Here is a 15668-nt window from a genome sequence, read left to right on the forward strand (position 1 = left end):
GGCGTTAGCTGATGTTGGCATGGCTGTACTCTCTCGACTCATTCAGGCTTGACTTTCAAAATATCTGATTAGTCTGATGTTCATTAATCTATGCTGAGTTGAATTATGTAGTATTTAGACTATTCATTAAAAAACACTCAAGCTCATATTGTAACTAGATAAATCCAGCCTTCCTGAGTGATGTCTGGCTGATAGCCAGCAACAACAAACATGATGCAGTGCATTAGTTGAAGCGTGATTTCACTGGCCAGAGTACTGTATATTTTGATGGCTTTCAGGCCTCCTGGCAGAGTTGGGCTGTGTGGCGTATCTATTACAGATGGTGTGATTGACATGGGCAATGGGGCCTGGGATTGGAGATGGCTGCGGAGTATTGGTGTGAGGGAGAGTTGTGTTCCCTTCATTAGACAGGCTGGGGGAATGCCCTGTTGACCCCACACTGACCCTTCCAACACAATTACGAACCACAGGCCTGGCGCCAGTTATTGATGCCCATTACTGACATGAGCAGCTGCACAGGGTTACGTTCTCACTCACTAATGTGAGGTGCGCCGTGTCGGAGTCACTGAACGATGGAAATGCACATTAAAAGGGAAAACAAGAGAATACATCCTCCGTGACTCAATGATGGATTCAGTTTTGGGAAAGGAAAGCACATTTTATCTTGCACGTTTCAAACTTTAGAACATGGTCTCCTAGTGAATTTTGCCCATGGGACGAATAAAGTGAAGATTTCCAAGTTTGGTGTATTTGGAGATGCTGTTTTTGCTGCTGTTACTGCGATTATTACTATTATTATTATTACTGTTATTATTAATATTATTGATATCAGTTGTGTAATGGTTGTATACAGTAATTGTAGTTTTGTAGCAGTAATAATGTGGTAGTATCAGCTCAGCTTTATTTATAGCACTCATTAAAAATAGACACAGCTGACACAAAGTGCATGGGCAGAGTAAGAACACAAGACATAAAACAAGCAGTTAAAAACAATAAAAGCAACAATATCAGTATCTTAAAACATTATTAGCAGCATCACGACACAACAAGAACAAAAAATATTCAAACAATTGAGAGAAAATAAAGCTGATGATGATCAGCTACACCAAACCACGATAAACATCAAACTCTTTAATCCCGTTGTTGACCGTCAGCTTGTCACAGACGACTGATTTATTTTTAGACACTGAGTCTGTTCTTTGCCTTTCAAGTTTCTCCAACTCGCTTTTTATATGAGCGTGTTAAACACAACCACATGCAGTCCAGATTATTGACCCATATCTTGGACTAAAGAAGAATCACTCATTCATGGAATCTTTAATTTGCTTGTTTAGTCCATTCCCCCGAAATTCAATTTATGATAACCTAACAGCATTTTCACATTTGAGTTGAAACGACTGAATGAATTGACTATCAGAAGTTGTCAGTTCTCTGATGAAGACAGATCACTTGATCACTGCGTGAAATCTCTGTGTAATTTATGAACAGAAATCAGAGCTGCCTTCGGACCCTGAGGTATCAGGGGAGATTGCGGCGTGATTGGAACAAACACCTACGATATGGCAGAGGATTCTCTAAAACTGGAAATAAGAGCTGTTTGTTGGATCCCGTGTCTCTGATATGAGCCCCTCTGTGTCTATCTGCCTGCTATAAATGCGTGTGCCGGTGGGCCACTCAGCTGTTCCTCTGCTGGTGTATTTGTGATGTAATATCCTGGGCTGTGAGTGTGGAGTGAGGGGGGGGGGACAACTTGCAGCTTTTGGTTATCTTCTCATTTCTCCCTCAGCAAGTTGGCAATAAGCCGGCGTTCAGCCTATCGATTTTCTCCACCTCTTCTTGTAAAATGAAAACTGAAATTGTTTCCCCCCCTTCCCTCGCTCAGGTTGCAGGTTGCAGGCTCTTGACAAACTTTGCTGCCTGCGATTTATATAATACTTCTCTGTCTGAGCCTCTGGAAAGCGAAAGGGCTATTTCCACCACACGGTCTTGCTTTGACGTTGTTGTGTTTGGCTTAGTGCCATTATACCAGCCTAGATTGCATGTTGGCAGCGCCTCTGCATTTCTTATGGCTCTTGATTTCAAATTGACGTGAGGAATCCCTGCTTTTTGCCTCTCAGTGGTAGCGTCGGGTGGGGCCCTTTAATGAGCCTTTGTCCCCACTCACTCGGGGAGGACGCTTGACTCCAGGAAAGTGGCCTGTGTGATTAGTAAATTGTGCTTAATTAGATAAATGGAAGGGTCACCAACAGATATGAAGTCAAAGGGAACCACCGAGTGATGGCGGTGTCAGCTGATGTTAATGAAGGGAGGGTGCTCAGAACAGCGCGGAGTCTGTAGAAGCCTTTAATAGATAGTGATTAAGAGCTATTAAAAATGACCAGACAAAGGCAAAACTGTGCTCCGCTCTCATTTAGTCTGCACAACCACTCCTGTCCGCCTAGTAAACGGCGAGGAGAGGACTGATCTGTTAACTCTTCAGCTCCGGTAAGAGGAGTCAATGAGGTGGGCAGCCAGATCTAATATTACCTGTTTGATCTTGTGGAAATGTTAATGCGAGGGGAGGATGGATGATCTGCTGAATAACCCTAACCGGCTTCATGGATGGAGCGTCCGAATAATCCATCCAATCAGAGGGAGATTGGTGGGAGGACGAGAGGCGGATGATCTGGGCGGAAGAGAAGGAGAAGATGAATCACGAACAGGATCCGAACTGAAAAGATTAGATTCATATCAAGCAGAGCATGCAGCTGAGCTATCGCCACCATCAGGCCTACACCCCTTATCTGACTTTGATTTATGTTTCAGCAACATGCACAATCAGTTGGATAAAAAAAAAAAAGATTTAGGTCTTGTTTTTGTCCAAACAAGGGAGCGTAGTTTAAGTGAATACATTTGACAGACTTTACTCTTGACGACTCAAGGAGACTCCCACTGTTTGTGGAGTTTGCCCTCTGCTTGGCTTGGCTTGTAGCAGGTGCGTGAGCCTGCTCCCCATGTTGCCTGTGGCTGACCTCCCTGCACTAAGCCTGGGCAATTAGTCCACAAAATGGCTGACTGTAAATCTCCTGCAGGAAGGCTTTGGCAGGGCCACCCGGAGGTGAGCTCCACAATGAGGAATTAAACACACAGCATTAGCTAACGGCAGTTTTATGATGCGGGGAGCAGAATGGGGGTGAGGACGGGTGATGCACCTCTGCGCAATCGTCGGTGGGAAGATGTGTTGTGTGCTGTTGTGCTCTTCGAGATCTGAGTCCTTGAGATTCATATAAGGAATGTGCTCTTTAATGAGGTTCGTTATAGGCGAGTCTGCACCGAACAGGGTGGGATTTGCCGAGCTGAGGTACTGTGGGTGCACCGTAAAAAACTTCAAGGTTCATTGTAAAGTACTGTGTGACTCAGCATGTCATGCTATTATTGCTAGTAGAAAGGTGAGACAATTTTAGATTTTGTAGTATTTAACATACTCAGACATGTCGTGCACATATAAACTGAATGATGCTAAGCCCATACTACCATATTTAAACAGGTCCCCATAATTTGCTACATGTGTTTTTGAAGATATCAAACCAAAAAAGTAAAATATTGAAGACCTTTTAAACTTACATTTTAAACTTTGAGAATTGCCATATTTTAATGACTAAATCAATAATGATAAATAACACTTTTGTTTAGAAATAATAAGTCCTAATGGGATATCAATAAATAAAGGACATTTCTGGGTGATTTAGACAAATTGGCACACACTGATTGAAGTAGTATTCCATTTAAATTGCTTGTGTCCATGCCACTCATACTTGATCTTATTGTTTGGATTTTTGCAAATCCCAGTTTTGAATGTTTTCTTGAATGCGAAATTAAGATTTCAGTTTTAGCTTACTTTTTCACCATTTTTACCAACCCAATGGTTTTCACCTGAATAGTGACCTAAATATACAGTACTGCAGAACTGTGTAGCATGTAGTATCAGGTGGATGTTTAACTGACATAAACACACTAGATAGTCCTCATCGAGCCTCATCAAGTTTCTAGTGTAACTTATAACAAGAATTCACTCGCGTGGTGATCACCACTCACCCACCCATCTTCCGACATGACATTCACTTCATGGCAGCTTAACAGATTTAAACCGTTTGTCTCTTCCTTTGGAAAATTGTCAGTAGATTCTTTACTTGAGCGTGTGTGTGTGTGGATGTGTCAGCTCAACACTTAACATGAGCCAGCAGAATTTATTATCACTTGAGGCTCGTGTTCAGGGACATTTCTACATTTCCATGACAATGATCCATCATTTCATTAGAGTAACCTGCTAGGACACCGTCTCTTACGTAATCAAAGTGGACTGACGACCCAGTTCTGTCGGTCACTAATGACGTCCGGGCTGGGATACTTTAGCTTAATCTAGGTGTTAATATTCTGTGGCCCATCCATTGTGCGTGTACCTGTATAAATCATATGCCAGATTCCAAAGTTTTTCAGTTTCTCTTTGGCAAAAGGGGGAAACAAAGGTTTGGCGCTATGGCTTTAGATTTTCTACCAGTATGACCTAGCAAAGAGCTGAAATTCAAATGGTGCAACACTGCGCTGTGACAGTAAGTTAATGGACAAATGGAGGAACAATACATTTCTACACACAATCTGGTTTGGTGGCATACAGCGCCTCTCGCCTGATATTTAAAGTGGCGAAATGGAAAAACTGGAAATGAATCTCTCACAGCCCATCCAGTCGGCAAAATCTAGATGGTGGTGTCTTCTGAGGGCCAGCGAGCGCGCTGTGAGCTTGTTGAGTCGTGGGGTTCTGACAGATAGCGTCGCCTCTTTCCTTATAACCAGTGGCTGATTTGTGAATATTGTTCCCCTTTGGTTTAATATGCTCTGCGCTGTGAGGCGGAAACTATTCCCAGAAGGCTGCCAGAGGGGGTTGCTAATTTATCTCCGGTGTATTAACGGTGCCTTGGCGAGAGAGCGCACCTCGACCTTCTCTTCACTAAAGTAAACGGGGGAGATGTTGACCTGTGTTGACCTAAAACCTTGAAATGGGCTCCATTCAGTGACGAGCCCGGCGATCGGAGGGCATGTTTGAGTTTTTTATGACTCTAACCCTCCCTACTCCCCTCAGACAGACATTCATTCAGGGATACGCAGCCAGTCGTTGCCCTGTGCGTTGCTGTATCCCTACACCGATGGGGGTCACCCTTGCAGGTTCGATATTGCGATACGCGATCTACAATAGACTATATCTGATTTCTCAGTTGTTTGCCATCCGACAAAGGCGTGTTTATATGAGGGCGCTAGGTCCTCTGATATAGCAGATTTGTCGTCCCACATGAGTGGTGAGTATGCCCTGCAGCTATTCGAGGCCCATCAAGCGTAACAGACAAATCAATGAAACACTACATCCAAGATGTATAATCTCATTAGATGGCTGCTACAAAGAAATACTGCCCTATATGATAATGTCGTAGTTTTTGTGTCCAGTATAGATTTAGGGCTCTGATTTTATTGCTTGTTGACCATGGTTTGTCCATCCCGATCAATACTTGTGTGTCCGTGAAATGCTTTGGTGTTTCAGCGTTTAATTCATACCGAATGTGTAACTACAAATCTTCCCCAAGGATTTTAAATTTGGCTTTTAATATGAAACTTTTCCTTACTGTCCCACTGATGGAAAGTCCAACTTTGTCATTCAGAGTCCAATCCTCTCTAAAACGGTCTGTGTCTGTTTGTGTGCGCACTGGTGGGATGGGGAGGTTACCGTGCTCTGCCTCGAGTAGAAAGGTTTTGAAGATGAATCTCTGCGGAACAGTTCTTTGTCATGGGCTCTGTCAAACGTGGGTTACCATGGTGACATGGCAAGGTTCAGAAAACCCATCCCGGTGAAATTAATGTGAACCCCAACACCAGACTATCCACTGAGATTCAATGATTTTGTGTTGATAGTAAGTAAAAATCAATGGCTCTCCTTTGGGGTGTAGAGAGTGGAGGAAACAGACAGTGAGAGGTTAGCTCTGTTTATTTATTCGCGTCAGTGTTCTGCGTTCAAGAGAGCACATCAGCAGGGACGTTTTACTGCGCAACATCCGCGATCAGGAGCGAACTTTGCCACTGAGGACACTGCCTCCCAACGCCAAAAGTTTCCTCTGACACTGACTAATGTAGAGGTTTTTGCAGCGTATACATTTGAAAAGTAACTGTGTCAGGTCTCAATTTGATATTCTGATTGTGAATCTCATAACCGCGTGAAATATTTACCTCATTTGGTATGCTTTGATCAAATCCTCTTAGGCTTTCTCTTTGGTCTGCCAGAGATAACAGAGGGGGAAACAATCAAAACATTTCAGCAGGTTCTGAAACAGTTTTTCTCCTAAAAAATACATTGTAATCACTTTTGATCAAACTGTCGTTCTAATCTGAGATAAACCACGTTGACTATAGCAGGCAAATCAGAATGGATTTGTTTTTCAAACATGGGGTCATCGTTTTAATCTGTTGATTGTATTTAATGGATTAAGTATGGCAATTTCAGAGGCAGGGATGAAGAGAAATATAGCAAATCCTCTCATTTGTTTGACCTTTTTGTTTAATGAATGGCTGAAATTCATCATTTTTCTAATAATGTATCAAATGACTTAGTGAGTCTTCGGATGTAAACAAATTTTAGTTCACAACGCTACATTTCATAACCCATCCCATAAGCCAGTGTGTCTTGTAATGCCCTGGTCTCATCAGGATATCATATCCTATCATATCCTATCACTTCGCATCATAGCATGACCCACATTTCAATTGTGCTCCTTTTCTTTTAGGGTTCAGCTGCCAACCACGTGCAATTGTAGTCTACCCTTTGATTCTTGAAGTTTGATGTACTTGAATATTGCACACTTCTACAGAATCCACCTCATAAATAGACCAAGCCGTGAACATAAAAGATGTTCTCGCCTTGGTCTATTTATGGCAAGCAAACTAACCTAGATCATCCTATGAATGTATGGGGTGCTGTGAATAATTAGTTAGAAATCAGAATCTTTGACCTGTGATTCTGAATATAAATAGATGTCAATTATGTTAATAGTTGGATTATTATAATTGTTAATAAATAATAATAATAAAAAAAAAGCAAGCATGTAACACACTTTGAGCTTAGACTTACCATCAGCATAACTCATAATCAATATGTTAATGTGCTGGATGTTTAAATAAGCAACAGTCTGCCAGCATCGGCCAAATATCATCTTAAACCAGGGGCATATGTTCATATATGGTCTCCAGACATTGTACCACAGATTTCACTGACTTGGCCCTGCTTTTATTGTCTATGTGCTTCTGTCTTGCTCATGGTAATAAGTGCACATAGCATGCGGACGTGATATGAATTAAAAGGGCTTTCAGATAACGACACATGCAATCAAAGACGGTTTTATGAATCGCATTGCACAGGACATGTGGCTGCATTTGTCACAGGCACCACTGAAACATCACCCGTCACACACACACACACACACACACACTCTATCTGGTCCAGTCCCCTAAACTGGAATGCCAACACACCAGCACGCAGCACAGCATGTTAAATCACACACACGTCTCCCTCTCCCTCTCTTCCCATTTGGTTGCAGTCTGCTCTTGTTTTCTTATCAGGAGTACAGAAAATAAGATTCCTGCCCCCTGGGTATCATCATAATTCCCGACTAATCTGTGTGCTGAAAAACAAGGATGTTATCCATCTGCAGGTTTGTTATTACCAGCGGATCCGTAGCCACTCGCCATTCGGATTCTGGAGCATTGCAGTTCAGGTGAAGGTTTTAAGCTGATCCTGGGGCACACTGATGACTTTCTCCCACCTGGCACGGCAAGAAATAGATGTCACCGGAAGGAAGAAAGAAAAGAAAAGGAACAAAAAAAAAGCGCATAAGAAATGAAGGCGTGCTGGTGTGTGCACCCACCAGGGCAGCTGAGGCGCTCGGAGGATCACAATGAACAAGCCCATCACAACACAAATTACAGAGTACATGAAGGGTGCTGGTGGAGGCCTGCTGCTGCACTGATGTAGAGCAAACACAAATTACTGTGTTGCTGCCAAAGTTGTATGCTTAGCAGCTTGTCTCAATCTTATTACTTTTTGCCTCATTACTTTGGAGCGATTTGGAAAAGAATACATCAGTTGATGTTGGTAAACCTTAATACCGAGGTCATGTTACTCGCATCGCAAATTGTAATATTGCTTTAAAATTACAGATTGAAAATGAAATGGCAGGGAAGACGTCGGCATCAATTTCCTGCGTGTTTCCGTCAACGTATAACTTTCATGATTCGATTTTGCTGCCAGAAGCTCAAGAACTACAACAAATGACATTTTTTTTCACTGAAAAAAAGAAGAAATGACTTTATTTATATTACTGAAACAACACAGCAACCACACAGACAGGGGGGCGGGGGGGGGCATCATTGCAAACAAATCACAACTGATACTGTGTCAAAGGAGCCCATTACAGTGGTTACCTTAAGATAAACTCCGTATTTCAAACCGATTAAACATTGGTTACAGAAATTCTTCTTGGATTTACATTTCTTTCTGTATTTATCACATTTCTCAATGTTGTATCTCAAAGAAAAGGTCATTCATCCCATACTTTCATTTCCTGGTTATTGCTTTTTTACTGTCTGCCAATAGTATTTGTACGAAATATCTGTCCTGCCTCTTTAGTCCAGTAGGCATGTTTCCCAGACACACGACACTGAAATTAAAATCGAGCATCAATTTTACTGTGTATTAAATCTTTTCCGTCAACGTGTAGCTTTTATGATTCAAGCCTGCTGCTGGAAGCTAAAGAAACACAATAAACTATATTTTCCCACTTAAAAAATTTAAGAAATTACTTTATTTTTATTATTTCTATTATTTCTATTACAATAGCACAATAACACAGGCAGACAGACCAGGGGGACGTCATTGTAAACAAATTATAATTGATACTGTGTACAAGGTCCATTACAATGGTTACTTTAAGATAAAACAGGTATTTCGAACAAATTTAACAATTTAAGTTACAGAAATTATTCTTGGATTCCCACTTCTTTCAGTATTTGTCATGTTTCTCAATGTTGTATCTTAAAGAAAAGCTCAATGTTACATGGTATAAATTTTGGAACTAATCAAGTACCTGTGGATCGCACTGGAACAAGCCTGATCCACAGAGGCCCCTCCCCTCACCAAAGTAACAACATCCTGTTATCAGACACCACGGGACACCCTCAGAAGGTCCATGTCCATTCTCTGATGATACAATTGTTCTGGAGACACAAGAAAGCATAAGGAGGGTGGTCATAACGTTAGACAGACGACAGATACGTGATTGTGAGTCTTGTTTACATATGCTGCAAAGCAACGTTAACATTTATTTATCGTGTTTCTATGCATTAAAATGTCTGAATTTTTTTTGGTTCTAGATGTTTAACGTCCTTTTTTGCTTAGTTGTGAGCTAGTTTCTATTGGGCGGCAGAAAACCAACAAGTCAGTTGACCAAAGCAGAGTATGAGGACCGGGGATGTTAATCAAACTTTTTTTCATCACTGCCCCAATAATCAGTCTGCACTGTTGAAAGATTAGAGCCTCTGTCACTACAAAGCTATCACAAAATGTCCCACCAGCTGAGGGTTCCAAAGATACTTCAAAAGGCCCAGTAATTGTGATGGCGTTGATAGTAGATAAAGGAGGATGACGGACAACCAATAGTGCTAATGAGGTTTATCGCCAAGCAGAAACTAATTTTTGGGAAGCATGTGGCGCACTGGATTGAATAGGGGCAGAAGTTACATGTTTAAGGGGGGGCAAATGAAAAGTGTAGATAATAATAATAATTAAAAAAACATGGCATTGAAATAAATCTGTAAATTTTTTCCTGATTTGTATTACTGTGAGCTGTATATGAATGCTAAATGCTGTTAAATGTATGTTTCATTATAAATAGAGTTTATAGATAATAATAGACTTTAACAATGTACCACAATTTCTCATGGAGGCTGCTAAAACCAAAGAGTCACCGTAGTGGAGTTGATTGTTGTGATTATATTCCTTTGGTTCGTTGCTATGAATGAGACTTTTACATAATAAATGATTTTTTTTGACCCATTGTTTAGATGGTGATGAGTTGAGCTAAATTGCTCTGAAGCACATTATATTACCGGTAATTGTGAACGCTAATCGGTCACACGGGTACTACATGGGTTTTGTGTGACTTTGTCTCACAACGTGACATCGGGAACAAGCATCGGTACGCCGCCATTGTGTCGCTAAAACGGCTCGACCTGCCAGTGACATTGCCTCAGAAGGCCCCGGATGGGGCGCAGTGAGAGGTTGAAGGTTCGGCTGTTTGTGCTAGAATCAGCGTAAGTGTTGAATAGGTTGGTATGGAGTCTAACCTGTTTGCCCTCTGAGCTGATTGTCTCTATAGATCGACATTCTCTCTTCAGGAGAGCAAAACTCTCATCCACAATCAAAGGTATATTGACTGCGTATTGACGAGCGCTCAGCCGGCAGTGCTCACAGTCTGAAATCAATGAGGAGCCTGTTGTACATGTTTGCTACTTGTTGTCAATGAGAATTGCCACCTTGAAGTTTTCTGCGACAGGAAACAATTTGCCCTTTTTTTTATGCTTCTTAAAATGCTTTCCTGGTCCTTCAGTTGAGTTAATCGCATATTTGTATGAACTGTGAACATTGGGCTTAATATTTGTTTTAATTGCTTTCTTTTATGTTGATTTCATTTCATGTTACCTTACAGTCAAGAGGCTTTGTAATCCTTTTTTCTAGTGGACCAGTGGAGGTTTATACGGTGCGGCTGGGAATCTCTCTAGTCTTGTTACTGTATATCAGGTAACTTAATAAAAAGAGTGTGACCCCAGCGCATGCAGGTGTTGCATGTCACCACAAATATCATTATTCATCTCTGAACCCACAAGAGGAGGCAGACCTCTTGTCTCTGCTGGATCAACAGCTGCACAACACACACACACACACACTTCACATCAAAGCCTTATTTATGCTTGAGTGCTTAATGCATTCGGATGCATTGCTATTCATTGCGGGGTGGTAGGAGGGAACTTTAACAACCGTCAAGGCTTAAACAGAGGAAACAAAGCATTTTCACCTCCGTACTTCCCGGAGCCACAGGGAGGCTGGCGGGGCGGCGGGGCAGGATGTCCTGAGGGTGTGCTGCCACGCGGGCGGCGGCGCGGTCACGGTGTCATGTGAATATTTACACGGCAGCAGCCAGCGAGGGCAGCACTCACTCTGCCGCCTCGGGTTGAATGGATATGAAAACAGACAGGAGCATCCAGCAGAGAAGTGTAGTGGCTGCGGCTTGTCTTTCACTCACGGCTCACCTCTCATTCCTTTCCTCTCCTCCAGCTTTAGGCGTCAAACTGATTGTTTCCTCCCCGAAAAGGTCACCGCTCTTACACGTGTTAAACATTGTTGGTGCTACGTTCTCAGCTCGTACGAGCCGCACGTGGTTCACACATGAAGTGTTTCTGACATGTTGAAGAAATGAGTTGCTGAAGAGGTTGGAGTAGAGGTCGGTTTGTCTACAGATGAAGGCTGATGTCTCAGTTATTCTGATCAGGGATTGGTTTTATTAGTAAAACATTTGATCACACTTGAGATATGTGATTTCTTTAAACCTTTGTACGTTATATATAAATTTCAACTAAAAGAACCCTCAGAAATGTGACTCTGGACCTGAAATCTCCGTCGCAAGCTTTAAAAACTTCGCTTGGGTTCCCTTCACTGAGCTTGGGTTCACTTAACTCTCAGCCGATCTAAAACAGGGCAAAGAGGTGGAACGTGAAAGGAGATAAGGCAGATGGGTGACACTTCGCCAGACATATGACCTCAATGATACACAACTGTAAGCCTAAATTTCAACTCAGTGCAGTTGGATGGGAACTATAGATAGACATTATATAGACCAAATCCATTTGTAAAGATAGTCATGAACTTTTAGGGACTGAGTACATATTGTTTCCTAATCGTTCATAATAACAAAAAAACAAAAACACACCTTTCATGCCTGATCCTGGAGTAATAGGTAAAACATCATGTCTGCACCAGTGGCACTTGGCAGTTATTTCATCCTGATTGTATAAAAAGACCAGCTCTTTCTGCTTTATTCCCACAACCTAAAAGAAGCTTGGCACGTGCCGCCACCTCCAGAAGTTTCAAAGTCAAATGGGGAAACTCTGCGGGAGATTCCTGTCTGATTTGCACCTTGTTTGATCTTCATGCAGACAGGGGGCACCGGGGTTAACTGGATTTCATGTAGGAAGTCTGTGTCGCGTGGCATCGCGTGTGCTGCTCTGTATAGAGGGGAAAGGAAAACCAAAATGTCACCATAATTGGATGAGAAACAACAAGAAGTGTTTGTGCTTTGCTCATAAGTAACATCATCACACGTTATTAGCGCAGTCTGGTGATATTATTAGCTAAATATGCTAGTCACAGAGTCAATTAACACAGTAATTTATTATTAATTGATGTAAATAGGGATGTAGACACACTGTGTGGATAGATGTTTAAATTGCTTTCCGGCCTATGGGCTAGATACAGCAACACTGCATGTGCCATCGTGCAAGGTAGCCTACACAGTGTGCTATTTTTAGCCACGGTCATGTTCCCACATGAATTAAAGATTCAAGCCTTTTTAATAATTTATTGTCATTGAGAAAGATGTTTTGGTCAGCCACCCGCGGTCAGCCTGAGCCAGCTTTGAAGCACCCACCTGAGCATTTACGCGTGTGCGCACGCTTGGAACAGCTCCTGTCAGAGCTGTCACGAGAGGAGCGGGCTGAGACGATGATTCATTCATAAAAGGCTCTCATTTAATTACTCCCAAATCAGGTCACATGGATACCCAGGAGGACCGGCTGCTTTGCAGCGGCTGTGGGCGATCGCATCAGAGCCGCGCGTCGAATCGCAAATCGCTCGCAGATCCCCCACAGCTCTCCCTTCACGTGAACGGGGTTTCAATCTCCAGTGCTCGCGCCGATGAGATTTCCACCCACCCGGCGTGTCAGAGCTTCCCTAATAAACCTGTTTATGTATTAAACACAGTGGGGACACTTGGTATTCCGGACAGACACTGCTATAGACAAGTAATCACTGCCATAACTCCTTCTTATTAAATCTCCAGGTAAGATGCTCTGTTGTTTGTTGTCAAGGTTACCATAATCTTACTCAAGTGCTGGAATACAGACATCACTTCTGGAGATGATCCCCACTTTCTTGTCAGACCTGAAGCTTCGCAATATATATTAATATGTGTAATAATGCTTGCTTGATATGTTAAATATCAGCTTCTGACACGAGCAGCCAATAACCCTCCTCACAGAAAAAAAAAAAAACTAAAAAAACATTGGCAGTCGCGACTGTCCTGAAAACTCGCTGCTCGACTGTAAAACAAAAATAGACTGAGCGGTGGACATACTTTAAAAGTCATTCAGATGTGATGCATGTCAGCTGGCTGGAGCAGACGCGGTGGAGTATTGAACTGGTCCAACTTCTGTGCTCGGAGTAATGCTCGTCAGTATTTATCCCCCTTGCAAGAAATCAATACAAATACACTCTGTAGGTACTGATTACGATTTCATATTCCACGCTGGGGTGTGTGCGTGCACACATGCGGACGGAGAGAAAGCCCTTGTGAGCATTAGGCAGGCGTGTTCGGAGGCACAGGGTTTTGCAGCTGGACCATATATGTGAATGATACACTTGACTGAAGGTTATTCCTCCAGGTTTACGGTGAGCTCAAATATCAGTTTGTGAGAAACGGGGGTAAAAGAAACCCTCAAATACACCAGTCACAGTGTGGACAAATCGCTTCTCCGCTCCCAGTGATGGGAGGCCCATTAACTGAGAGAATGAACGCCACCGAGTGCCTCCTTCTACCCGAGCAGGCAAAGGGCAGGCCCGATGATAAACGACGGCCGGACAGGATGAAAGGACGGTCGGGAAGTCGAAAGGACACAAGGAGGAGGCGGAATCAGTGTTTATCAATGTGAAATACAGGCGCTGGTACACACAAGAACCTTTTCCATATCAATGTTGCGACAGTAACGATTTACATAATATTAACATCACTCAGAAGTCCTGCAGTCTTTAGGGGACGCGCAAGAAGACAAATGATACAACCCACAGAGCTTCATCTTGTTAGAAAGTAAATGGTTTTGCTAAATGTAACTGTAATGTGCAGATCTTGCCCTCGACGCCGCCGCAAATGCAATCTCAGGTAAATTCACCCTGTCACGCCGTGCAGCTCGTGGCCATAAAGCACCTTGGAAGGGCTTTTATCAGTCTTAATGCACTCTTCAAAGAGCATCCTTCAATCTGCATGTCCCGTGGAGGGGTGCCGCTTGACCGCAGGCAGAGGCTACTGTATCAGTCTCGCTTCGCAGATGATGAGAGAGACGATTTGGGTGACCGATGAGCATCTTAACCTTTCGGGGTCAGGGAGTGAAGCACCACCGCCACAGAGTGATGGCCGCCCAGACCTGGACCCTGACGACGGCTCTTCACGTCTGCCTTTATTGGATGCTGTCAGCAGATTGTACGCTCTGTATTTCTGTGCAGGGAGGACGTTGTGTTTGACCCGCGATGGTTTTACATTTTCCATCTCCACTGGCTGCACAGACTGTGTCTCTCATCCACGAGCACTTCGTGGTTCTCCGGTTCTTGAAATATAATTTCAGAGGACAGCCTCTGACTCACGTTTTCTTCTCAGTACCACTGTACCACAAGCAAACATAGCAACTCTGTTCATCAAACGCAGTATTATATCCCCGCTCCCCAGTCTCCCAACAAGACTCTTTGATGTCAAATTGACACTTTAGTGAACAGCACTTCATGGATTTGATATTGCCTGGCAACTGAAAAACGCGCCTTGTGGCTCCTTCAGGCCGAGCGGCTGCGGGTAGGGAGGACAGTTCTGGATGGTAGAGACGAAGAGGAAGGACGGTGGATGGCATTAATCATAATGGTGATGTAGCTCTCTGTTTGGCTTGCCTCCAGGCAGTGGAGCAAAATTAAAGCCCAGAAAATCGGATTACGGCGTCCCTGGGGGTGGGATGCCCAGTAGCCAGCTGATGAGCACTCATCTATAGCTGTGCTCTGCGCGGCGGGCTCCGCTGTCGGCTGGGGGGCCAATTTGTTAACAGTTATTGCTCGTTAGTGTGGCTTCCTGCTTGTGAAAGCGGGTTCCATAGCTGAGACAATAACCAGGGTCTATTGGGTTGCAATTATCGCAGTTTGAGGGAAGGCGATGGTTTGTATATCGTCTCTGAAGTCGCCGGCTTTCCTGATTGCCAATTTGTTGCGAGGGCCCCCATTATCGGCGACACCTGTAGTTCCTGAGTTATAAATATGAGATAAATTGTTTTTCAGTCCTCATCCCCAGAGGTCTGTGTCAACTCATATTTCACTTTAAAGAAAGTCCAGTATGCCACTGGTGGAGTGCAATGATTGTGTGTAGCACTGAACTGGAGGAGAAGGACCATAATGCTGTATCTCATCAATATAAGTGGGGGCTGCGGTTATTGCAGTTATTTTCTTTATTGATTTGTTGCTCACTATGAAGAGTGTGTATCTGAAAAATAAAGAAAGTGGAGAAAAAAAATCTTTG

The 15668-nt window shown here is 43.1% G+C and overlaps 1 protein-coding gene across 1 annotated transcript in view; it reads left to right on the forward strand.

The window, feature by feature from the left end:
* Positions 1-15668, forward strand: part of LOC125015285 (PDZ domain-containing RING finger protein 4-like) — a 112308-nt gene that overhangs the window by 46403 nt on the left and 50237 nt on the right. The gene's annotated exons all lie outside the window — the stretch shown is intronic.

This window comes from Mugil cephalus, chromosome 10 (genome assembly GCF_022458985.1).
Source record: "Mugil cephalus isolate CIBA_MC_2020 chromosome 10, CIBA_Mcephalus_1.1, whole genome shotgun sequence".
Taxonomy (NCBI): Eukaryota; Metazoa; Chordata; class Actinopteri; order Mugiliformes; family Mugilidae; genus Mugil; species Mugil cephalus.